This window comes from Oryctolagus cuniculus, chromosome 10 (assembly GCF_964237555.1).
Source record: "Oryctolagus cuniculus chromosome 10, mOryCun1.1, whole genome shotgun sequence".
Taxonomy (NCBI): Eukaryota; Metazoa; Chordata; class Mammalia; order Lagomorpha; family Leporidae; genus Oryctolagus; species Oryctolagus cuniculus.
The window spans coordinates 65,716,562-65,742,400 of NC_091441.1; the positions used below are offsets into that span (position 1 = coordinate 65,716,562).

A 25,839-nucleotide genomic window follows, 5' to 3' on the forward strand; every position below is an offset into this window, starting at 1 on the left:
GGTTTGGGTCTCAGTTGCTCCACTTCGCATCCAGCTCCCTGCTGATGTGCCTGGGAAAGCAGCAGAGGATAGGCTGAGTCCTTGGGCCCCCGTACCCATGTGGGAGAAGCCTCTGGCTCCTGGCTTTGGATTGGTTCAGCTCCAGCCATTGAGGCCATGTGGGGAGTGAACCAACAGATGGAAGCCCTCTCTCTCTGTGTGTGTCTCTACCTCTCTCTGTAACTCTTTCAAATAAATAAAATAAATCTTAAAAAAAAAATGACTGAAGGAAGTTTAAAAAAAAAGAAGTGGAGCATCCGGAATACAGACCAGAGGCTTTACCCACTACATCACAACACCCACCCCTAAAAATTTTAAGACTAACATTTATTATAAATGGTTTGACCAAAGAGTTTTGATAATGTGAAGTTTAATGTTGTCTTTTGTAAGACAGAAAAAAGAAAAATTTATAACTAAGTGGATTTTTAACACTCATGCAAATACTCTTTTAATATCTGAAGAAACACTTCCCAGTATCAGCAAATAAGAAATGAAGACCTGAATTAAGTGCAAGCAGTCCAAGGATTTCAGGGCTACCAGCAGAAAAGATAGGACCCAAAGAGGCAGTGAAACTACACCCTCTGTCAAATTTGGTTGGTGAATTCTAAATCAGAAATGTAGGGTGCTTGCTTCGGCAGCACATATACTAAAAATTTGGACGGACACAGAGAAGATTAGCATGGCCCCTGCGCAAGGATGATATGCAAATTCGTGAAGAAATGTAGGAAGAGAGGCTGAGGGGGAGGAACGGGGAGCAGAGATAATGGCCAAGCACTAAATCATCACTTCCGAACAGTTCATCGAGGCTGTCTGTGGCTGATAAACCCAGAAATTCTCCAGAATAAATCAGGCCCAACTCCCTCCCAGAGCAGCAGAGGAGCAGCCGCAGCCTGCGGCCTCTCCAGCCCACCTAGGGCTCTCTTTCCCCTTCTTCCTCCTCCATCCCCTCCTCCCACTTCCGCTTCTGCTTCCACTTCTGCTTCCGCCGCTGCGAGCCTCGCCTTCCCGGGGACCACTGTGGCTCTGCCCCGGCCTCCCGCCCTTCCCCTTCCACCCGCTCCCCCCTGCCCTCAGTCGTCTCGCGCCTGCAGTTTTGGTTTCACTCCCGGCAGTGACCAAAGCCTTGAACTTTCAAAGTCCAGCTTCCAAGAATGCTGTTTCACGTGGACACCTGTATGACTGAAGGTGGATTAAATGTCACTCTCACCATCCGGCTCCTAATGCATGGCCGGGAAGTTGGCAGCGTCATCGGACAGAAAGGAGAATCTGTGAAGAGGATGCCTGAGGAGAGTGGTGCAGGCGTCAGCGTCTCAGAAGGGAGTTGTCCAGAGAGAATGACCGCTTTGGCTGGACCCACGCGCGCCATCTTCAAAGCCTTTGCTGCGATCATTGACAAACTGGAAGAAGACATCACTAGTTTTGCGACCAATAGCACGGCTGCTGGTGGTTCCTGCTAGTCAGTGGGACCTCTCGTGGGTGCAGAGGCTCAGGTGCAGGTGGCAGGGGGTGTGCTCCCTCCCCTACTCAACCAATGGACCATCACGATGCTGGCTTTCCACAGTCCATCACCGAGTGTGTCAGACAGATCTGCGCGGTCATGTTGGAGACTCTCTCCCAGGCCCTCCACTCCCACCCTACGGAAGGATGTGAGCATCCTGGGCCAGCCCAAGCCGTCCAGTTCTCCGGTCATCTTTGCAGGTGGTCAGGACAGGTACAGCACAGGCAGAGACCGCGGGAGCTTTCCCCACACCACCCTGTTCCCGTGCCTGAACCTTGACCTGAGGGACCACCTCTGGAGGCCCTTACCATGCAACGACAGTATGCCATTCCACAGCCAGATGTGACCAAGCTGCACCACTTGGCAATGCAACAGTCTCATTTTCCCATGATGCATGGCAACACCAGATTCAGTGGCATTGACTCCAGCGCTCCAGAGGTGGATGCATCCTGCCCACACTACTTCTCATGAACTCACCTTCCAAATGATTTGACTGGTTACATACGTTGGTGCCAAGGCACCCAAATCAGTGAGATTCATCAGACGTCTGGGGAGCAGATCAAAACTGCGACCCCGGTAGAAGGATCTACTGATAGGCAGGCTTCCATCACCAGATCTGCTGCCAGCACTAACTTGGCTCAATGTCTAACCAATGTTAGGCTTTCCTGGGACACAGGTGGTGCGGGGAGCTGCCAGAACAGTGCAGATTCATCCAGAATCCCTTTCCCTCTGCACAGAGACCGCGGGAGCTTTCCCCATGTGCACCACCCTCCAAGATCCATCTCAACAGTCAGTGATTCCAGGTTTTAAGTAGCTTGTAAATTTTCAGTTCCCACACACTTTATCATCTACTCGTGATTTTACAATTAAAGCATTTTAACTTCTTTCTCCATTCAGCTGTTAATGCTGAGATCCATATTTAATTTTTTAAGCTTCTCCCGCGTTTTTTTAGCTCATGAATTTTGTTTGTCTTAGAAATGTAAGAGTAGAATATTAATATATTTCGCTTTAATTCTGTAATGTCAGGAATTTTTCAAAAAAATTAAAAGATGGACTGGAGCTTTTTCTTTGTGAATGGAAACTGGATGCTACAGTGAAAAAGAAAGAATAAATCAATCCGTCTTCCTCTCTCTTTCTCCTTCCCTCCCTGTACTTTCCCCTCTCTTTTTGAGTATTTGTCACGTTAAATATTTGTTTTATTAATAAAAAATTATTTTAAATACACTGTCAGTATTTGTAACACTGACTATATGCTACAAATTTTACATTCATAAAAAATAACAAAAGCTACAGCAAGTAGAAAGAAAACAAGAGGAGGAGTAGAGTTGAAACCATCCAAGTGCAGAGTCCCGTCTACAGAGGAAGCTGCCAGACACCTTGGGAGAGGATGGAGCTCGTGAGGCCATTTGAGCTGCAAATTTTCCTTCCCCTGTTAAAGGTTCTGCGGGTCCATTATTCACTTGTTTGATGGTTGATGTCGCGTGAACATGTGCTCCCCAGAGAAAGTGTATCTCTGTCTCCTCTCATCTCTCTTTTATTCTTCAAAGCAGAGAAAGGGAAACAGAGACAGAGAGAACCCTTCCTCCTCCAGTTCCCAAATGCCCACAATAGCCCTGGCCAGGCCAGGTGAGAGCCAGGAGCCCAGAATGCAATCCACATCTTCAACATGGCTGGCAGGGACCCACTACATGAGCCATCACCTACTGCCTCCCAGGGTGCACACGGGCTGGAAGCTGGAATCAGAAGCAGACCTGGGACTAGAACCCAAGAGCTCTGATAGCACATGTGGGTGTTCCAAACGGTGACTTAACTGCTGTGCCAAACGTCTGCCCTCCCTCCTCTCTCTGTTTCTAGTTTATCTAGCACATGTTCACTGCACTCCTGGACATTTGGGCACAGCACGGGATACTGGGAGTACCTAGAAGTTCATGGAATTGAACAGTGAGTTTTCCTTTAAAGATCTATTCATTTATTTGAAAGGCAGAGTTACAGAGAAAGAGAGACAAGAGATTTTTCCATCTGCTAGTTCACTCCCCTAAAAGGTTTTAGTGGCCAGGGCTGGTCCAGGCTGAAGCCAGGATCCTGGAACTCCATTTGGGTCTCCCACTTCAGTGGAAGGAGCTCAAGCCCTGGGGCCATCTTCTGCTGCTCTCCCAGGCACATTACCAAGGAAGTGGAGCAGTGGAACTCTAATCAAAACTCCAATATGGGATAGTGACATTGCAAGCAGCAGCTTAATGCCCTGCCCCTTAGCACCAACCTTAGTAAACTTATTCTGATGCAAAAAAAAAAAAAAAGAAAAGAAAAAAAGAAATCTATGCATTATTTTTTTGGTCATAGACATTTTCCATGAATGTTTTGAAGACCCCTCATGTATGTAGATTTCAGAAATTTTGTACCAAAATAAACTTCTTTTAATTCCATGTCCCACAAACTTTTAAAAGTAACCTTGTATTAAACTGTTACTGTCTTCCCACCGCTGTGCAAGGAGGCCTTGACTTCCCACTGAAAGTGCTGGGATGTTTCCTTATCCAAAGCATTTGATTGCCTGAGAAGCTCTGCAAGAAAAGTCGTAGAATTACATCCACAACATGAACCACCTGCTATTATTTCGCTAGAATCACAATTTTAGTTCAGCATCAGTTCTGAACAATGAGAGATCCCATTCATTTATCCTGGCCTGCGAGGAGTTTTTAAAAAAGTAAAACCTCGGGCCACATTGCCAGCGAGCTGCAAAGCTCTCCCTGGCGCTGTGCAGATCCGCCCCATGGTGATGATGGGAACTGCCGGGGACCGGGTCAGCCTGCAGCCAAGGGGGTGTCGTGTAGTTAATGCCTTAATTACGGCTCAGGCGGGAGCTGTCACTGGAGCGCAGTCATTGTTTCTGCTTTCCTCGAGCCTGGCTTCCTCTGGCCTAATTTCCTCTGGGCCCCACGCCCACTGCCCTCTGCTAATTAACTTGGCGGTCTACAGGCCTTTATGTCGGAGTGTTTCCACTTGTGCTGCACTCTGCTGTTTCATGTTTTGATCTTCAAACTACTCAATACAGATCACAACAGATTTTTCTGTATTTCAGAATGAACGTGCACATTGCCAAAACCTTTCTTCATTGTTTCTCTAAAAACCGTTTTAGATTGCCAAAAACACCTTTGGTGCAGAAGTTATTGGAAGCTATAGGCATTTGCTCACAACTTACAACATGATAATGATAACGTATTAAAAAATACTTGGGAACTTATATTTGCTTGTATCTATGCTTGGAAAACAAACAGCTTGTTATTGTAGGGCAGGGGAAAAGAAGAGCAGGTGTCCAAACAAAGGGACGAGCACATGTGAAGTCCCAGAGGCAAGAGTGGGAAGGAGAAAGTGGAGCCTGGGGGCCGGCGGCACTATGGCGCAGCAGGTTAACGCCCTAGCCTGAAGCACCAGCATCCCACATGGGTGCTGGTTTGAGACCCAGCTGCTCCACTCCTGATCCAGCTCTCCGCCGTGGCCTGGGAAAGCAGTAGAAGATGGCCAAGTCCTTGGGCCTCTGCACCCACGTCGGAGACCCAGAAGAAGCTCCTGGCTCCTGGCTTCGGATCAGTGCAGCTCCGGCCGTTGTGGCCAATTGGGCAGTGAACCAGCAGATAGAGGACCTCTCTCTCTCTCTCTCTTTCTCTCTTTCTCTCTCCCCCTCTCCTCTCTCTGTGTAACTCTGACTTTCAAATAAATAATTAAATCTTTAAAAAAATAAAACTTAAAAAAAAGAAAATGCAGGTAATATATGAGCATGGATGCCTCCAGGACACGGCAGTCTCTGCCCACTTCCCATCGCCAAGTCTGGAAGGGAATGTTCCCCCCATCCAGGCTGCTCCCATGCCAACCTCCCTGCCATCAGGCAGAGGGAAACCCAGGAATTCTCCCTCGTGACGAGGAAGATACCCAGAAAACGCCATATGACTGCACCAGAAGGTGACCAAGAGCAGGATATTCAGTTGTTCAGGCCGTACACTGCACAAAGACACCACATACAGTCACATGAAGGACATCTTTGTTATTGTGAATATGTTTTATGCTTTATCATATAATTGTCTGTTTCAAAGATGGAAACTTTATGTAATTATTAGAATAATTTTCCAGGAAATGGCAGTAATGTATATTATTTTAACAAAATTAAAATACACTGGTAATTTTTGATGGATGGAAGTGTCTTATTTTAATAGTGTAGAATATGACTCTCCATTGACTTATGAAGATGGAGACATTCAATAATCAATGACCTTTGCTCTAATTCATCTACATAATTCTGTATTTTTCTAAAGATTTTATTTATTTATTTTTAAAGGCAGACTTACAGAGAGAGAGGTCTTCCATCTGCTGGTTCACTCCCCAAATGGCTGCAATGGTCGGAGCTGAGCTAGATGGAAGCTGGGAGCCAGGAGCTTCTTCCGGGTCTCCCATGTGGGTGCAGAGGCCCAAGCATTCAGGCCATTTTCCAGAAAAAGCTCCCAGCTCCCATCTTTGGCCAGGCCCAGTCCTGACTATTGCAGCCATTTGGGGAGTGAGCCATGTCTGAAACTCTGCCTCTCAAATAAATAAATAAACCTTAAAAAAAAAAAAAAAAAAAAAGCCAAGTAACACTGTACTACAAGCCTTTGGCAAAACTGACTTTTGGGTGATAGCCAAGAACTCAGGCAACTTCTCTGTTCCTTTTGTGGGTATCTAGGGGTATTAAGAACACATTAGGGGCTAGCCTTGTGGTGCAGCTGGTTAAACCACCACTGGTGATGCTGGCATCCCATATGAACGCTAGTTCAAGTCCCAGCTGCTCCACTTCTGATCCAGCTCCCTGCTACTGTGCCTGGGAAAACAGCAGAAGATGGCCCAGTCACTTGGGTCTCTGCTACCCTTGTGGGAGACCTTGATGAAGTTGCAGTCATTTGGGGAGTGAATCAATGGATCAAAGATTTCTCTTTCTCTGTAACTCTGCCTTTCAAATAAATAAATCTTTTTATAAAAAAAGACATTGGCCTGGTGTAAACTTTTTTTTAAATGTGCCACATTATTCTGATGATGTGGGGAGCCTTTATTCTTTTATCTAGTATTTTTTTAAAGATTTATTTTTTTATCTGAAAGAGTTACACACAGAGAGAAGGAGAGGCAGAGAGAGAGAGGTCTTCCATCCACTGGTTCACTTCCCAACTAGCCGCAACAACTGGAGCCAGGCCAATCCAAAGCCAGCAGCCAGGAGCTTCTTCCGGGTCTCCCATGCAGGCGCAGGGGCCCAAGTGCCTGGGCCATCTGCTACTGCTTTTCCAGGCCATAACAGAGAGCTGGATTGGAAGTAGAGTAGCAGGGACTAAAACTGGTGCCCATACAGGATGCTGGCACTGCAGGCAGCGGCTTTACCTGCCACAGCTTCGGCCCCATCACCGTATCAACTTAAACTCTTATTGAACCTGAGTGGGAAGGCAGGGCTATCAGCTTCAGAATACTCACTTGGAATTTTTCCAAAATGTAAAGATTCACATTCTAAAATGCAAGTCAAAGGTATGATTTTTTTTTTTTTTTTTTTTTTTTTTTTTTTTTTTGGACAGGCAGAGTGGACAGAGAGAGAGAGAGAGACAGAGAGAAAGGTCTTCCTTTGCCATTGGTTCACCCTCCAATGGCCGGTGCACCGCGCTGATCTGAAACCAGGAGCCAGGTGCTTCTCCTGATCTCCCATGGGGCGCAGGGCCCAAGCACTTGGGCCATCCTCCACTGCACTCCCTGGCCACAGCAGAGAGCTGGCCTGGAAGAGGGGCAACCAGGACAGAATCCAGTGCCCCGACCAGGACTAGAACCCGGTGTGCCGGCGCCGCAGGCAGAGAATTAGCCTAGTGAGCCGCGGCGCAGGCCAGGTATGATTTTTAAATACCTTCTTCCAAATATATTTGCTCAGTACTAATTTGGAATTATGCTTTAAGTAAAATTAATATTATAAGCAAAATGACACAATAACAGAAATTTTAATAGCCATGAAAAGTACCAAAAGGGTTGAGAAACTCTTTGAAGAAAAATGCATTGACCATATTTACTTTTTTAAAAATGTTATTTAAGTGAAACAGATTGTAGAGTTTTCTGACACTAAAACTGAATTCTCAAATGTGGAAAATACTAGAAAAACAGAGGGAGAGCAATCACTTCTATTACAGAGTCCACAATACACTCGATTTCAAAATTAACTTTTCTTTTTCCCATATTAGATGCAATAATATCCTTAAATGAAAGTTTCATAATATTGGAAAACATCATAGCTTTTCCATTTTTTAAAAGATTTATTTATTTATTTGAAAGGCAGAGTTATAGGGTGGAGGAGCAGAGAGAGAGAGAGAGAGAGAGAGAGATCTTCCACCCGCATATGGCCACAATGGCCAGAGCTGGGCTGATCTGAAGCCAGTAGCCAGGAGCTTCATCTGGGTCTCCTACATGGATACAGGGGCCCAAACACTTGGGCCATCCTCTGCTGCTTCCCCAGGCATACCAGCAGGGAGCTAGAGCAGAAGCAGAGCAGCCAACCCTTGAATTGGTGCCTAAATGGGATGCTGGTGCTGCAGGCAATAGCTTAACCTGCTGTGCCACAGTGCCAGCCCCTCCATTTTTTTTTTAAGATTTATTCATTTATTTATTTGAAAGAGTTACACAGAGAGGCAGAGAGAAAGAGAGAGAGGTCTTCCATCTGTTGGTTCATTCCCCAAATGACTGTAATGGCTGGAGCTGCACCGATCCGAAGTCAGGAGCCAAGAGCTTCCTCTGGGTCTCCCACATGGGTGCAGGGGCCCCAGGACTTGGGCCATCTTTCACTGCTTTCCCAAGCCATAGCAGAGAGCTGGATGGGAAGTGGAGCAGCCGGGACTCGAACTGGCACTCATATGGGATACTGGCACTGCAGGCAGCAGCTTTACCCACTATGCCACAGTGCTGGCTCCCTCCATTGTTTTTTTAAGACACACATCATTTGACGATTATAATAAGATTAATTCCTGCCACTAAGTTAAAGTTATGGTGAAATTACTGGCTAAACATGACAAGTGATACTAAATTAATAAAATATCAATCGCTGGCACCCAGGTTCTAATCCCAGTTGGGGCGCCAGATTCTGTCCCAGTGCCCCTCTTCCAGGCCGGCTCTCTGCTGTGGCCCAGGAGTGCAGTGGAGGATGGCCCAAGTGCTTGGGCCCTGCACCCCATGGAAGACCAGGAGAAGCACCTGGCTCCTGCCTTCGGATCGGCTGTGCCAGCCATGATGGCCATTTTGGAGGTGAACCAACAGCAAAGGAGGACCTTTCTCTCTCTCTCTCTCTCTCTCTCTCTCTCTCTCACTGTCTAACTCTGCCTGTCAAAAAAAAAATAATAATAAAATATCAAACTAATGAACTTGAGTATTTTTTACATTTTATTTATTTGAAAGTCAGAGTTACACATAAAGAGAAGGAGAGGCAGAGAGAGAGGTCTTCCACCTGCTGGTTCACTCCTCAATTGGCCACAATAGCTGGAGCCAGGAGCTTCTTCCGGGTCTCCCACATGAGTGCAGGGGCCCAAGGACTTGGGCCGTCTTTTACTGATACCCAGGCCATAACAGAGAGCTGGATCAGAAGTGGAGCGGCCGGGACTTGAACTGGCACCCACATGGGATGCCAGCAGTGCAGGTGGCAGCTCTACCCAACACACCACAGCGCCGGTCCCTTGAGTAGTTTTTTAATACCTATTGTGACCTTGTTGAAGAATTGCAATGCGATTGTGTTGTGTCCAGATCGCCGGATCCCCGAATGCTGCCGGAGACTTGAACACACCGAAATGCTAAGAGCAAGGTTTATTTCGGAAGTACAAGCTGCAGCAGGGACCCATCTACTCAACCGCGCAGCGGAGGGCAGAGGAAGGCCCCAAGCCCTGCTTGGGAGCCTCTTTTAAAGCCGGGTTACGTCATCCAGGGGTGTGGGGTAACAGTGGATTGGCTGGGGTCACCTCTGGTACTTCCTGATCAAACGCGGTTGTTCCTGATTGGGTCAGACCCGGGGGATTTCCTTATATGGTGAACACTAGTGAGCCGTTCCATTGTAACTTTCAGTCTCCCCAGAGTGGGGCCGCTTTTAAGGGAAGTCCCCTGCCTCTCCCAATGGAGGCACTTTTTCGAAACATAGTTACTCCTGCCCTTCAATTGTAGCAATAATTTTCCCAGCATACTTCTGAGTGTTTTTGTAGCCCTTAAAATAGTATTTAACTTTGCCATTTTCAGTGTTCTATGGAGAATACAGTTTCTCAAAATTAAACTTTCAGAAAATTATTCAGGGTCTACCAGGTCGCTAGGCCACTGTGGACAATGGTGCCTGGAGCACTTGTGCACCCGGGCTGCTGCCCAGACTTTCACACAATTCTCGGAGCAGAGATTTTCTCAACCAACTCTGGCAGCTTGGGGCTCCTAATTCTTGTCACTGACTGTTTGAACTTAATGTTATGGTCTTCGATCTGGTTTGTATTATTTCTTCATTTTGATTTTTATTTTGCATAAAAAGTGTATAGATTTAAGGTGTACGATAATGATTTTTAATAATTTTTTTAAAGATTTATTTTATTTATTTGAAAGACAGACTTACAGAGAGAGGTAGAGCCAGAGAGTGAGAGCGAGAGAGAGAGAGAAAGAGAGAGAGAGAGAGGTCTTTCATCTGCTGGTTCGCTCCCCAAATGGCTGCAACGGCCAGAGCTGAGCTGATCTGAAGCCAGGAGCCAAGAGCTTCTTCTGGGTCTCCCATGCGGGTGCAGGGACCCAAGGACTTGGGTCATCTTCTACCATTTTCCCAGGCCATAGCAGAGAGCTGGATTGGCAGTGGAGCAGCCAGGACTCGAACCGGCACCCATATGGGATGCTGACGCAGCTGGTTTAAGCCCCGGCCCGCTTAAATCTGCCACACCACAGCACTGGCCCCAGTAGATAATGTTTTGATAGACAAACACACAGTGAACAGAAGACTGCGGTCAATCTAATGAATATATCAATCTCTTCACATAGTTGCTTTTACATGGACTGAAGTAGTGAGAATGCTCAAGACCTTACTTTTCCAGCAAGTTTCAAGTATATGATACGGCACTGTTGTTATTAACTAGAGTGACTGTGCTGTGCACAAATCCACAGGATTTATCCTACACAGCAGCAACTTCGTCGTCTCTGACCATCATCTCCCCTTCCCGCCATATACCCTCGCAATCACTACCCTACTCTGTTCTATGAACCTCGCTTTCTCATCTTCCACGCCTAAGTGGACCCAAGGGACCCAAAGTCTCCTTTCACCAAGAAGCCACAGTAAGTTCCTCCACTAACCCAGACACTTTTTTTTTTTAAGATTTATTTTTTATTTATTTGAAAGAGTTACAGAGAGAAGTAGAGACAGAGAGAGAGGTCCTCCATCTGCTGATTCACTCCCCAGATGCCCGCAACGGCTGGAGCTGCACTGATCTGAAGCCAGGAGCCAGGAGCTTCTTCCAGGTCTCCCACGTGGGTGCAAGGGCCCAAGCACTTGGGCCATCTTCTACTGCTTTCCCAGGCCATAGCACAGAGCTGGATCGCAAGAGGAGCAGCTGGGAGTAGAACCAGCACCCATATGGGATGCCAGCACTTCAGGCCAGGGCTTTAACCCGCTGCATCATAGCGCCAGCCTCCCAGACACTCTTGGAGGAGGAGAAATCGGAGTGGGTCACCCAGCAAACACAGCAGAGTGGTATTTCCAAGGATAGGATGCAGAACACCTCCGAAACCCAAAGAGGTTTATTAAATGCTATGTCTTTTTTTTTTTTTCTTTTCTTTTCTCTCTCTCTCTCTCTTTTTTTTTTTTTTTTAAGAGAGAGAGAGAGAAAGAAAGAAAGAAACAGAGAAACAGTTAGACAGAGTTCCCATCCAAGGGTTCATTCCCCAGATGCCTTCAATGCCCAGGACTATTCTGGGATGAAAAGCAAGGAAGTCAATCCAGGCTTCTGGATGGGTGGCAGGGACCCAAAGAGCCATTACTGCTCCCTCCTGGAGCCTCCATTAGCAGGAAGCTGGAATGGGGAGCAGAACTGGGGCTTGAACACAGTGCTCTAACAGGTGATACCAACGTCCTGAGGTCACATTCCCACCCCTGTGTTTACCTTTTGCTTTTGCTGGTAGAAGTTGCAAGAGGCAACCACTTCCCCTTTACCTAAGAGAGAGTGTCCCTTCTTCCCTCAGACCATTGGATCCCTAAAATCTTTGCCTAAGTAGCAGATCCTTGGATCTGCATCACCCTTATCTCTCACCCTCAGCCAACCCTGTAGTTCATAAGGACATCTAAAGTTCTTGCCAATTTATACACAGCTGGTCCACAGCATGATGTTATCAACAGAGTGGACTGGCATAGCAGTTTTCAGGATGTCTGGATAATCAGTTGTAGTGATTCAACTTGACAACGATTGTAGCCATTTTGGACCTAACCACCATCTTGCCCTTTAAGTAACCCCAAACTCTGATAAGGTAAATAAACTTGTTAAGATAACCTGCAGGTCTTATCTTGGTTTGGCTTGCCAGGCCAGACATTGGAATGTCCTTTATCTAGCCCTAAAATGTTAACATTTCTTAAGAAGGTGCACCTAGGCTAGCTCTGGGCCGTCCAATTTGACATATAAACCCCTTATGGGAGTGCAGGCACTCATTGTCTCGCAGCAACCAGAAACCACACTCCCATTAATGAGATGCTGTGTAGTCTTGGATATGCCCCCTCTCCTTGGTCCCTTCCTCCTTTGGTGGTCAGGTCTTCTGGACTGGGTTTTCCCAAAACCTCAGTGTTCCTACGGATTCTCTTATGACAGAGAACAGGAACACCACCACACCCCAGCTCAAGAAAATCTTGGTGTACTTCCCTTTTTCCTAAGGTGTCATTTTAGTTTAATTCCCATTTTATTAATGGCAACTGAAAAAAATTCAACTGCTGGGCGAATGGTTGCACCCAAGTGCTGAAGGAGTTGCTAACGTGCGCCAGTGAAGATTTCACATCGGCAAAGCTCTTGCAATTCAGTACCATCTGTTTATGTTTGCCTAATCCTCTGGCATGGCCCATGACCCATCTGGGTTGTACAAGGGCCACAGGGAGAATTGATTCTCATCTTGGTCCAACAATGAAAAGAGGGAGTTCTCATCATCCACTGGTCAAGGGTGTCCACAGGGGTTAAGTCCCTCATGTCCAGGTTACACATGCACAGGTGCTTAGCAGGTGCCTTTTACGGCATCCAAGAAGCCCTGGGGTCAGAGATGAAGTTCTTGACATGGGCCTGTTGAGATGCAACACCTTGCTAGGCTGCAGCTACTTAAAACAAGTGGGAGCATGCATGGTTCAGGGGACCCTCCTATAGTTGGAGAATGGTGTGGGGCTGACAGGATTTGAAGTGGCCCCAGGGACATCCAATGTCCTGATTCTTGGTATGTTAGGAGGCAGTGCAAAGAGGAACCCTTTCATGGACTTCTTTATCTGAGCACAGGAGTTGTTAGGTAGAAGCATTCAATAACCATTTGTTGGGTGCATAAACTAATAAAGTAATTGAATGATAAAACAACATCACATGCAAAGGCATGGGATAAGAATGGGCAGTTAGCCTAGAGGTTAAGAGAGCCACATCCCTAATCGGAGTACACAATTTTTATTCCCAGCTCCAGATCATGACCCCAGCTTCCTGCAAATGCAGGCCCTGGCAAGCAGTGGTGATGGTCCAAGTCACTGGGTTCCTGCCACCCACAAGACAGACATGGATTCCATTCCCAGCTCCTGGCTTCAGCTCAGTCCAGCCCCAGCAATTGGGAGAAAGGGGTAAACCAGCAGATGGGAACTCTCTCTCTCTAGCTCTCAAATGACTTGAAGGGGAGAGGGACACGGGCATGGTGGGGGTGGCGGGAGAGAAAGAGACCTTCTATCCACTGGTTCACTTCCCAAGTGGCCACAATGGCTGGGGCTGGGCTAGGCTGAAGCCAAGAGCCAGGAACACTATCTGGGTCTCCCACATGGGTGAAGGGGGCCCAAGGACTTGAGCCATCCACTGCTGTTTCCCAGGTACATCAGCAGGGATCTGGAGCAAAAGCAGAGCAGCCAAGACTTGAACTGGTGCTCTTAAGGGATGCAGTGGCTTAACCTGTTGTGTCAAAATGCCAGCCCCTGTCAAATGAATCTCTAAAAAAATTTAAAGGCCTGAAAAATATGGATTTTTGGGACTGGCACTATGGTATACCAGGTAAAGCCATCACCTATAGCACCGGCATTGCATATGGGTACTGGTTCAAGTTCCATTTGCTCCCTTCCAATTCAGCTCCCTGCTAATGTGCCTGGGAAAGCAGCAGAAGATGGTCCAAGTGCTTGGGTCCCTGCACCCATGTGGGAGATCTGGAAGAAACTCCCAGCTCCTGGATTCAGCCTGGCTCAGCCCTGGCAGTTGCAGCCATTTGGGGAGTGAACCAATGGATGGAAGACCTCTCTCTCTCTCTCTCTGTTCCCACCCCATCCCCCAACTCTTAAAAAAAATGTTCTTAAAGATGTGTCAGGGCTTAGAAATTAGAGAAGTTATCAGGAGATGGAGACTAAAGTAGGTCCACTTCCTCAGAAGGTGAGAGATTCTGCGGCAAGAAACCAAGGCTGGAGAGATGGGTGGGGCTGCAGGGCCCAGTCTCTTGCCTACACGTGGAGGAAGACCCTCAGTCTCTGCCCGCACTTTCAGCCCCTCGTCTCCTGGAGGTGGGGGGTGAATCAGCAGGCAAATGCCAAGATGTCTGCTAGCCCCGTCTGAGCATGGCGTGGCTGTTTCATGCAAAGGACAAAACAGAGAGACAGGAACGGAGGCGGGAGAGGAAGAGAGATGGTGGAGAAGGGGGAAGGGAGGTTGAGGGAGAAGGAAGAGGGAGAGCGAGGAGGAGGAGGAGGAGGAGGGAGAGGGAGGAGGAGGAACAGGAGGAAGAAGTGAGAGAGATTTTTTAAAGTGGGTTCATTTGTGGCAAAAAGCCACAGTTTCATCATTAACAGGCCTTTATTCTGCATAAAAGGACTGGGCTCAGTGGGGAGCAGTAACCTCAAACTTGGCAGAGGAAATGAAGGCAGCAAATCCAAGAAACTGGGGCCATCTGGGTAATGGAATGGCTTGGGCTGCGACACACACGCCCCCGCCTCGTGAGACAGGCTGCGAGCCGCGGGGTCCCAGGAGAGCCACCACGTCACACCGTTAGCACCACGAGCATGTGCACCGTTAAGTGCAGCAGCATCAGGGTCCATCTTTTTCCTTTCAGGGAAAAACAAGAAAAATCGGAATCTTCCTTTTTAACCACATGACTACCAATGAGAGAGACCAAAAGAATGTTTGAGATAGATCATAAGTGTCATCTTGATTGAGATTGATCTTCCCCAAATTTTCAACCCCTGTGTGGACTTTCTCACTTGTATGGACACATACTGGAGGTAGACACGAAGGGATGCCTCCTTCCAGGATCTGTTATTTCCCTTTTGTGACCTTCATTTTGAACAATCACGTGTAGAAATAAGCAACTTAAAATTAAGCACTCCTTTTCAAAGCTCAGAGGGCTGGATGAGCGAAAGGCCCTCTCATCCCAGTTTGAACTGTAAAAGAAGAGTGATGTAATCTCTCACGTCTCTTCTCTCAATGAATGGATGAGAATATAGTTGCACTTCTAAAATATCCCAAAGTCAGCTTTCAAAGGTGAAGCAAGAGTCTGTTCTTTAAAATGCAAACAAATACGAAAGGGATGGGCACTACCGAGGGCGCAGTACGATATAAAAATGGAGGTTTGGGCCCAGCTGAGGTCCCAAATAAGGATGCTGGTTGCTAGGTAGGTGATGCTGAGACGGAACCCCTACCATGTAAAAGCAGGGCCCAGCCTCTCTCCTGGCTTCCTTCGTGTCCTTGCCCGGCCTTTAACAAAGGGAATTCACTGAGTTGCGGGAGCGGCACAGCTGGTCCACAACGTTCTAATCACCAGACTCGGGCAGTCATTTGCTTCTCCAATAGATAAAACCCTGTCCCCTGGTGTTGTCCTGAGGTGTTTCGTTAGAGGAACTCCAGGCCCAGGCAAAGATATTCCAGCCCTGGGGCAGAAGGTGCCTACTCCCCGACCAGACCACCTGCAGCTCACTTGGAATTCCCTAAAGCCCATGGCAACATCTATCAATCAAAAGAAGGTCATGAGTTGGGGCCGGTGCTGTGGCGAAGTGGGTTAACGCCCTGGCCTAAAGCACTGGCATCCCATATGGGCACCGGTTCGAGTCCCAGTTGCTCCACTTTCAATCCAGCTCTCTGCTATGGCCTAGGAAAGCAGTGGAAGATGGCCCAAGTCCTCAGGCCCCTGAACCCACGTGGGAGAACTGGAAGAAGCTCCTGGCTCCTGGCTTCAGATTGGCGCAGCTCTGGCCATGGCGGCCAATTGGGGAGTGAACTATCAGATGGAAGCCCTCTCTCTCTCTCTCTCTCTCTGCCTCTCCTTCCTCTGTGTAACTCTGACTTTCAAATAATAAAAATAAATCTTTTAAAAAAAAAAGAAGGTCATGAGCTCCACTCACCAATTGGGCACTTGGATGCTAGCTGATCATGCACCTCTCAGCCCCATTTCTGTTTTTAAATATTTATTTATTTATTTGAGTTACAGAGAGGGGGAGAGAGAGAGAGAGAGAGAGAGAGAGGTCTTCCATCTGCTGGTTCACTCCTCAAATGGCCGCAATGTCTGGAGCTGGGCCGATCTGAAGCCAGGAGCCAGGAGCCAGGAGCCAGGAGCTTCTTCCAGGTCTCCCACGTGGGTGTAGGGGCCCAAGGACTTGGGCCATCTTCTACTGCTTTCCCAGGCCATAGCAGAGAGCTGGATCAGAGGTGGAGCAGCCAGGATATGAACTAGGGCCCATATGGGATGTTAGCACTGCAGGCAGCAACTTCACCCACTATGCCACAGCACTGGCCCCTCAGCCCCAATTTCATTCTATAAGAACCTTTGACCTTAACTCCTCAAGGAGCCCAAGAATTAAGCTATAGCTGCCTGGCTCCTGGCTCTGCACTTTGCAATAAAGGTGTGCTTTCTTCCACCTCCCCAATGTCAACAGTTGGCTTTCTGCACGTTGGGTGAGTGGACTTGGTTTGCGGATTCTATAGTTTGGGGTGCTGTTCAGCAACGATGAGAAACTTTATCCTCCACTGACCTCAAAGGCCAGAATATGTGGAGACTGCAGGCTTTGTGCAGAGCTGTTTAGAGAGAGATCTTGATGCAAGGAGACACGTGTCCTCAACTCAGGCTGCTGACAGGGGTATGAGGCGACCACACACGGAGCTGGGCCACGTCCCAGGCACAGGCGCCAAGGCAACTGGGGTCTGATTACCACTTGAGAATCTGAAAGGGAACAATGCAGTGGCTCGGCCCTTTGTTAATGTGGGAAGAAGTGACTGTGGAGGAGGCTGTACCCCAAGAATTCTGGGGTGAAGCAGCATGTATGAATGCTTTCTGTGGACCAGAAAGGGGTTGTGTCTATGAAAAAGCCAATTGTGGGTCATATCCAAGAAGGATCTGGAAGGGCACAAAGCTGCAGAGGTTGCTGTGGGCAAAGCACTAACAGTGAACGGGCTGAAAACCACCCCCTACAAGGAGGGAACTGGCAAAAGGAGCTGCCCACTTGCAGGGTGCTGGGAGGAAGACCTCTGAGGAACCCCACTTGTCTTCCGAAAGAGAAAGAGTCAGCCTTGAACATCTGTCAGGACCACAGAGCCAAAGGCAACTCACAACAGCGACCATTTAATCACCCGTCCCTTTGTCTCCCTGTTAACCTCCACGCAAAGCAGTCACGCTGTGGGTGTCAGGAACCATGGCGAGCACACTGGAGGGGCTTGGGTGAGCACACTGGAGGGCTTGGGCAGGTGCACAGCACTGGATGGGGAAGGAGAGGAAGACCCGCTCTCTAGGCTCCTTCCTTAGCTGCAGGGTCCCCACCTTACTGGGTGAGGGCAGACGCCTCTAATTCTATCAAGTTGGAGTTTGGAATACTGCAGAGGTATGGACACGGCCACTGTCATGTTGAGATGATGATATTATAGGACTGCCTGAGTTTTTACCTGGGGACAGGAACAAAATAGCCCCACTGAATACATTTAAAGGAATACTGACAGGCAAAATAAAATGATTACATGATGGTACCCCATGAAACAATCACATGTGTTCAATGTACAAGTTATACATGTTCAGGAACCAGAAATGAAATTTTTTTTGGTATAAAATAACTTTTATTTACATAATTTATATCTATAGAACATAATGCTTTCTTTAGAACAAGAAAATTTACAAATGACAGATACTGCTTTTTTTTGTCAAATACTTCTTCAAGCAAGATAATATACATGGTCACTTCTAATTCAAATAACATGGTGGTAAACAGTGGATATTAACATTTTTATCTGAGTCTCAACCATTTACCAACAATTAGGCCCTGAAACCATCATGTTGATCACTTTCTAAAGACATCAATGTTCAGAAGGAAAAATCAAGAAAAGATAAATCCCTTCAATCACATCTCCTTTAAGATTTATAAAATCAATTCTTTGCAACATCTTCTTACATTAATCAGACTCAGCATAGGTCTTTCCATCTTACAAGATAAATACACTGATTATGTTTCTCTTTGCCCAAGATCCATTTTAAGAAAAACTAGGATAATTTAGTTGGCCAACTTTATTCTCTAATAAAAGGAATGCCTTCTGTATTCTTTGTACAGTAATTTTATCTTCCATAAAATTATTTTACTGTAGATGAGCAGGAATAGATGTGGACAAAGTTAAAAAATAAATATTATACAGGGATAACAGTCATGGACATCTAATACTCAACATTAATTAAGAGAAGGAAGCCTTTTCAGAATATGAGATTGTTTAGAATTTACAAAAACAAGTTATAAAATAGCAATGTGGTTTACTCCATGATTTTTGTAACATATTAATCACACAAAATAAATAAATGCATATCTATAGAGAATCTCCCAGTTTATACATCTTCTCTTGTGACAAAAAGTTACTGTAAATTTTACTATAAGGCAATGAATACGAAAGCTCTTACAGCAATCATTTCAACAGATTAGCTTTACTGTTACACTTGCTGAGCCACACTCCTTCTTACTAAGGAGCCTGAAAACTGGCTACCAGTGTTTCAACATATAGACACAATTATCTGGACTTTAAAATATCTTCCCAATAAAAATCTGATCAGTTCATAATGCAATCCACACATCAGACTTTTAGGCACAAGTCATGATCAGAAATGAAATTTTGAAAAATACGATGTTTCCTGAGTTACCTCTATTATTAATTCAATTACTTTTTTTCAAATGATGAAAGCAGACTCAGTATTTGGAAAATACAGAGGTGGGCATTGTGATGCAAAGGTTAAGTCATTGCTTGGAACACCTGGGTCCCACATGGGAGTGCTGATCAAGTCTCAGCCACTCTGCTTCCTATCCAGCTTCCTGCTGATGCTCCTGGGAAAGAAACAGATGATGGCCCAAATGCTTGGGTCCCTGCCATCATGTGGGAGGCCCAGGTAGAGTTCTTGGCTCCTGGCTTTCTCAGCCTGGTCCAGCCTGGACTGTTGTAGGCATTTAAGGAATAAACCAGAGGATGAAAGATCAATTTCTTTCCGTCTCTCTGACTTTCTCTCTCTCTCTCTCTCTCTCTCTCTCTCTCTCTCTCTCTCTCCCTCATCGTGTCTCTGTCAGTACATCTTTCAAATCAATATAAATAAATAAATGAATCTCTTTAAAACAAGAAAATACATAAAATATTAAAAGAAAGTGTGAAAACACATGCACAATCCTAGCATTATTTTTCCTTAAAGCATGAATAGAAAATGTGGTTCCATCTGTGGAGATAAAACAATACCAAGATGATCCAAGTGGGGGCTGGCGCTGTGGTGCAGCAGGTTAGGTTGTGGGCTACAATGCCAGTATCCCATGTGAACGCCAGTTTGAGTCCTGGCTGCTTCAGTTCTGATCCTGCTCCCTGCTAACGTGCCTGGGAAAGCAGTGGAAGATGACTCAAGTGCTTGGGTCCCTGATGGAGTGCCTTTGTGGGGTGAACCTGCAGGCGAGGAAGATTCCTCTGGCCCTGCACTCTCCCCCACCTAACTCTGCCTGTTAAATAAATAAAATCAATGATATTTTTAAAAAAGAAAAGTTGCAAGTATTATTTTTAAGTAGTGTAATTATGACTGTTTCCCCTCTCAGTTGCCTGGATGTGAAAACCAATTGCTCTAATTGTGGACTCCTTCACTCACTACCCACACCTTCACCTTCCCTCTCAACCTGCCCTCCCTCCATCCCCACTCATTAATTTGGTTACGTCAGAGCCGCCATGTTCTTATATGACATCACTGCCTTTGTGGTTTGTCATTGGTCTAAAGACAGAACACCAATCAACTCTGGTCAGCTTGCCACGCCAATGAGGAGCCTTTCCTGTGACGCTGGAAATAGACCAGAGATGTAAGTTTAGGTTCTTTCTTTCGGAGAGCTATGGAGGACAAAGTCATTTCCTCTTCTTGGAACAGGAGACGGAGAGGGATATGATAACAAGAGATTTAAAAGTGAAACTGACACCCCAGCAAAGTGTGAGTGAAAGGCTGGAGAAACTCCTGCTGGTGTTTGAGTCTCTGTCCCCAAGCCAGTCCACGGTGGACTTGCATTTCTCTTTTTGGTTTCTAGATGATGTGCTCACATCCTAAAACCAAATTTCCCCTTTTGGTAAAGTTTGGGACTTTTGAATTTCTATAATTTTTTGAAAATGTGGAACTATCCTTATTTACAAAAGGGATCTGTGTCCACTCTTAGGGGACACAGATAGAAGTACATGGAATGTTTGCTTTCCATTCTACCCCTACATGCACATTTTGTGTGTGGTTAAAATAACAGTATTAGAAGGGGAAGAAAGATCACAAGACAATAGCTGGAGAGTATGTGTGTGGTTGGGTGTGTTTGTGTGTGGGGGTGACAGATTCAATCCTAGTCTCTGTTTTTGGCTAAAGTCATCACTGATTTGCAGGCCTTTTGGAATAAGCTGTGGAGTCCTGTCCTCCCTCCATTGCATCTTGCTGTTTAAGCTAAAGGAAGGAGATACAAGAAGTGTGGTCCAGCCCCAGTGGCCCATCGGTGATGGCTTGGTCTGATTGTTGTACTTACATCTTGAAGGCTCTGCTTAGGGTCAGTGTAGTAGGTCGCGATGGGTTGCCTGCCTGTCCTGGAACTCCTCATGTGAATTAGTCATTACCAGTATCTCAGACAGGTGGGGATGGCCAGGTGTCCGCGTTTCCATCACATGACTCTCGTCTCCCTAAAGCCACAGCTCCTGTTATATGGGGATGAATACTGGGCCCCGCTGAATTAGTCAGATTCTCCCTTTGGGAGACTTTGTGTGGTTGGTTTGAGGCACTGGCACTGGGAGAGGTCACCCAGAATCTGGACTAAGGAGACCACTTCTGTCATGCTCATCCCACATCAGAGAAAGCAAGTCTGCGGGTACAGATCAGTGAAGCAAATGAGCAAGAAACGCTGAAAAGAGAGATCGCCGGCTCCGTAGAGGGGACTTGTGCCCTGTGGTCTCCACGTGTCCGTTTACCCAGGCTGCCAGAGCGTAGTGGCGCAGACCAGGGTGGCTTCCGGGGATGTGTCTTCTCAGAGTCCCGGGAACTGCAAGCCTGAGATCACAGTGTGGCAGGGCTGTGTCCTCACGACACCTCTCTCTGCTGGGCTTGCTAATGGCCACCTTCTCCCTGCGTCTTCGCAAGGCCGTTCTGTAACCGTGTCTATGTCCTAACCCCTCCGGGTAAGGTCAGTCATTGAATGACAGCCACCTGTAGGGCCTCGTCTTGTCTGAATTACCTCTTTAAAGGCCTGATGTCCAGAGACAGTCACACTGATGCTTGGGGCAGGGAAGAAGATAGCATAGATCATAGCACATCATTTCTGACCGTCCAATTCCTGATTGCAGCACCTCACGGCGCCCGGTTATACCTCCCATACCGGGGATATGAGAAAAATTCTAACTTCAGACTTGTGATAACTTGAGTAGATTGCTGCTCCTTCTAGACAGTTCCTGACAAAGGTAATGACTCTTCTGTCAAAAGTCACTCTGATATTCTTAGAATCTGAGGTCCAGCAATGTTAATATTGCCTTTACACATGAATTTTCAGCAGCTATAATTTCCAGTTAATTCTTTTCAGTTTTCATTTTGAACAGGGCTCAGTCTCCTCAAAGCTTCTTCTTGTTCCAATTAAAACTCATATTCAGGCTTCCCCATAATGCGCCAAATCGAAAATGCCAGCATTAGCATTTCTACCACCCTGAAGGCCGTCTGCACAAGCATTTTGGAATCACCCTGTGGTTGCCACTTTCTGAATTTTTCTATGTTAGATGTACTCTCTTGGATAGGTGTTTGATTTCTATCAAGGAAAATAGAGGCTAATATTTGGATAGAAGAAATGAAAAATATAATAAGTAAGCTAGAGAACCAATAGGGTCATAGTTGCACTCAATAATCTTATCAATTAACTTGATAATACATAGACTACTTGATCCAATAACAGCAGAATATCATTCTTCTCAAACTCATACAGTGCAAACATGATCCAGATAAATCACACTCTGGATCATAAAACACACTTTAACAATTAAAAAAAAAAAGAAATCATAAAATGTCTGCTCTCAGACTACAGTGGAATTAAACTGGAAATCAGTAACAGATAGTAGGGCCGGCACTGTGGTGTAGTGGGGGAAACCACCGCCTGCAGTGCCAGAATCCCATATGGATACCAGTTCGAGTCCCAGCTGCTCCACTTCCTATCCAGCTCTCTGCTATGGCCTGCGGAAGCAGTAGAAGATCGCCAAGTCCTTGTGCCCCTGCACCCGCGTGGGAGACCCAGAAGAAGCTCCTGGCTCCTGACTCCTGGCTTTGAATCAGCGCAACTCCAGCAGTTGCGGGCATCTGGGGAATGAACCAGCAGATAGAAGACCTCTCTCTCTCTCTCTCTTTCTCTCTCTCTCTGCCTCTCTGTAACTCTGCCTTTCAAATAAATAAATCTTTAAAAAAAAAAAACAGATAGTTGGAAAATCCCCCAAATAATTAGAAATTAAATAATATACTTTTAAAAAATACCTGGGGGCTGGCTCTGTGTCGTAGTAGGTAAGGCTGCCAACTGCAGTGCAGGCATCCCATATGGGCACTGCCTCAAGTCCCAGCTGCTCCACTTCTGATCCAGCTCTCTGCTATGGCCTGGGAAAGCAGTGGAAGATGGCCCAAGTCCCTGGGCCCCTGCACCCGTGTGGGAGACCCAGAAGAATCTTCTGGCTCCTGGCTTTGGATCGCTGCACGTCTGGCCGTTGCAGCCATCTGGGGAGTGAACCATCAGATGGAAGACCTCAATCTCTCTCTCTCTCTCTCTCTCTCTCTCTCTGCCTCTCTGTGACACTGGCTTTCAAATAAAAAAATAAGTCTCTAAAAGAGAGAGAGAGAGAGAGCGAGAGAGAGAAAGCCAGCCAGCCTCAGGCGTTTCATGATAGTAATGGAAAACAGACCAATACGAGAAGACTTGACATTGTCAAGAGGTGAGTCCTTCCCAGCTTCATCCATAGCTTCCAGACAATTCCAATCCAAACTCCAGCAACTTATTTTATGAATACTGACAAACTGACTCTACATGGAGACGCAAAAGAGCTAGAAGAGCCAACACCATGCTGAAGAAGAACATAGTTGGAGACTGACAGTACCTGACTTCAAAACTTGCCATAAAGTGGGGCTGACATCACAGTGCAGCGCTTTAAGCTGCTGCCTGTGACACAAGCATCCCGTATGAGCATGGGTTTGAGTCTCAGCTGCTCCACTGGGGATGAGACTGGGAAAGCAACAGAAGATGGCCTGAGTTCTTGGGCCCCTGCACTCACGTGGGAGACCCAGAAGAAGCTCCTGGCTCCTGGCTTTGGATTGGCACAGCTCTGGCCATTGCAGCCATTTGGGGGGTGAACCAGCAGATGGAAGATCTCTCACTCTCTCTCTCTCTGTAACTCTGCCTGTCAAATGATTAAATAAATATTTTTTAAAGATTTTATTTATTTGACAGGTAGAGTTACAGACAGTGAGAGAGAGAGACAGAGAGAAAGGTCTTCTTTCCGTTGGTTCACCCCCAAATGGCCACTACAGCCAGAGCGCCGTGCTGATCCGAAGCCAGGAGCCAGGAGCTTCTTCCAGGTCTTCCACGTGGGTGCAGGGGCCCAAGGACTTGGGCTTCTTCTACTGCCTTCCCGGGCCACAGCAGAGAGCTGGATTGGAAGAGGAGGAACCAGGACTAGAGCCAGCACCCATATGGGATGCCGGCAATGCAGGCAGAGGATTAACCTAGTGTGCCACAGCGCCGACCCCTAAAAAAATTACTTATTTGAAAAGCAGGGGAAATATAGCAGTGAAACTGTGTCTCTCCAGTGCTTGGGGCCTTTCACGGTTTTGTTCTGTTTTGTTTTTAAACATTTTTATTCTATTTATTTTTGAAACAGTTATAGTAATAGAGGGAGAGACAGAGACAGACAGACACACACACACACACACACACAGAGATCTTCCATCCACTGGTTCACTCCTCAAATGGTCACAACAGCCAGTGCTGGGTCAGACTTCAGACTGAAGCCAGGAGTCAGGAACTTCATCTGGGTCTTCCCCAAGGGTTTAAGGTTCAAACACTGCTTTTCCCAAGCCATTAGCAGGGAGCTAGATCAGAAATGAAGCAGCCGAAACATGAGTCAGTGCCCATAGAGGATGCAGGCGTCGCAGCTGGTAGCATTATCCAATTTGCCACAATGCTGTCCCCCATGGCTTCTCAGGGTTCTGATCCACCCTGGGGCATCACAGACATAATAACAACAATTGCTGAGGGGCCTGGCCATCCTTAACTCAGTGTTTCTGGACCTTCCTTACAAGTGTATTGACGGGGGCCGGCGCTGCGGCACAGCAGGTTAAAGCCCTGGCCTGCAGTGCTGGCATCCCATATGGGTACCAGTTCGAGTCCTGGCTGCTCCATTTCTGATCTGGCTCTCTGCTATGGCCTGGGAAAGCAGTGGAAGATGGCCCAAGTCCATGGGCCCCTGCACCCACGTGGGAGACCCGGAAGAAGCTCCTGGCCCTTGGCTTTGGATCGGCGCAGCTCCGGCCGTTGCAGCCATATGGGGAGTGAACCAGCGGATGGAAGACCTTTCTCTCTGTCTCTACCTTTCTCTGTAACTCTGTCAGTCAAACCAATAAAATAAATATTGAAAAAAAAAAAGTGTATTGACAACCACCTGCCACGGTCTCTTCTTTGAGGAAGGGCAGTCCTCCACCTGCTCAGAGCTGCACCTTCAGCCTCCTGGAACTATATCCTCCCACTTCTGGGATTTTATTCTCAAGGCCCCTGTCTCTTCTTGTGCCTTCTCTGTCCATCACACTTCCCTCTATGTCAGGTGTATCTGAGTGGCCATGCCTAATGGGAAATTAAACTGGGGATTCTTTTAATTTGGGCTTAATAAGACATGGTTCTTATAATTCACCATCACTTCTATTTACAGCCAATGTATTGCTAATAATTCTAGGTAGGAATGAGCTTTCTGCCCACTGTGCCGACTGACCCAAGTTCTATGGTTTGGCTGTGGTTTGAGTGCCCTCCCACGATTCACGAGCTGGAAACTTGGTCAGCCGTGTGGCAGTGCTGAGAAGTGATTGGGTCTCGAAAGGTGGGGCCTGGTAGGGAATTTTGGGTTCTGCCCTCATGGATACCAGTTAGCTCCTGTGAGAGGGAGTTGTTGTAAAAAGGACAAGCCTGGCCCCAAATTCCTCTACATGCTGTCTCACCGGTGATCTCTGCTGCACGTGGGCATACCACTGCCAAGAGGGCCTCACCAGAGAGGTGGAGCCGCTCAACCCTGGAGTCCCAGCCTCCAACACCGTGAGCTGCATAAACCTCTTTTCTTTGCAAAGTATTCAGCTCAGGTATTTGCTTACAGCAGCAGACAATAGACTAAGACACCAGGGTTGTGACACAAAAGTCGTGTTCCAAGGCACGTGGAGCCAGAAATCAGAAGCATAATTCGTCCATGGAGAATCAGTCCTCAACAATGCCTGGGCAAGTGGGACTCTGTCCTGGAAGAGATGCAGTTAATGACAAAGCATAGGAACCTTACATTTTGTTTCCTGGTGGGATGTAAATGGGTCAAAAGAATCAATCAGAACTGTGTTTGCAGGCACAGGCCTAC

General features: G+C 46.8%; 1 long non-coding RNA gene, 1 other non-coding gene and 1 pseudogene across 2 annotated transcripts; 2 read left to right on the top strand and 1 right to left on the bottom strand.

The window, feature by feature from the left end:
• Positions 1 to 661: 661 nt before the first annotated feature.
• Positions 662 to 770, top strand: LOC127492531 (U6 spliceosomal RNA). Its single transcript, XR_007922045.1, has one exon. It is a non-coding gene; the product is annotated as a U6 spliceosomal RNA (small nuclear RNA).
• A 420-nt stretch (positions 771 to 1,190) lies between these two features.
• On the top strand, positions 1,191 to 2,347 carry LOC108177186 (poly(rC)-binding protein 2 pseudogene; annotated as a pseudogene).
• Positions 2,348 to 17,788: 15,441 nt separating this feature from the next.
• Positions 17,789 to 23,697, bottom strand: LOC127492408 (uncharacterized). Its single transcript, XR_007921853.1, has 2 exons — positions 22,721 to 23,697; positions 17,789 to 22,026 (listed from the first exon to the last, which is right to left on the bottom strand). It is a non-coding gene; the product is annotated as an uncharacterized lncRNA (long non-coding RNA).
• Between the last annotated feature and the right edge of the window lie 2,142 nt (positions 23,698 to 25,839).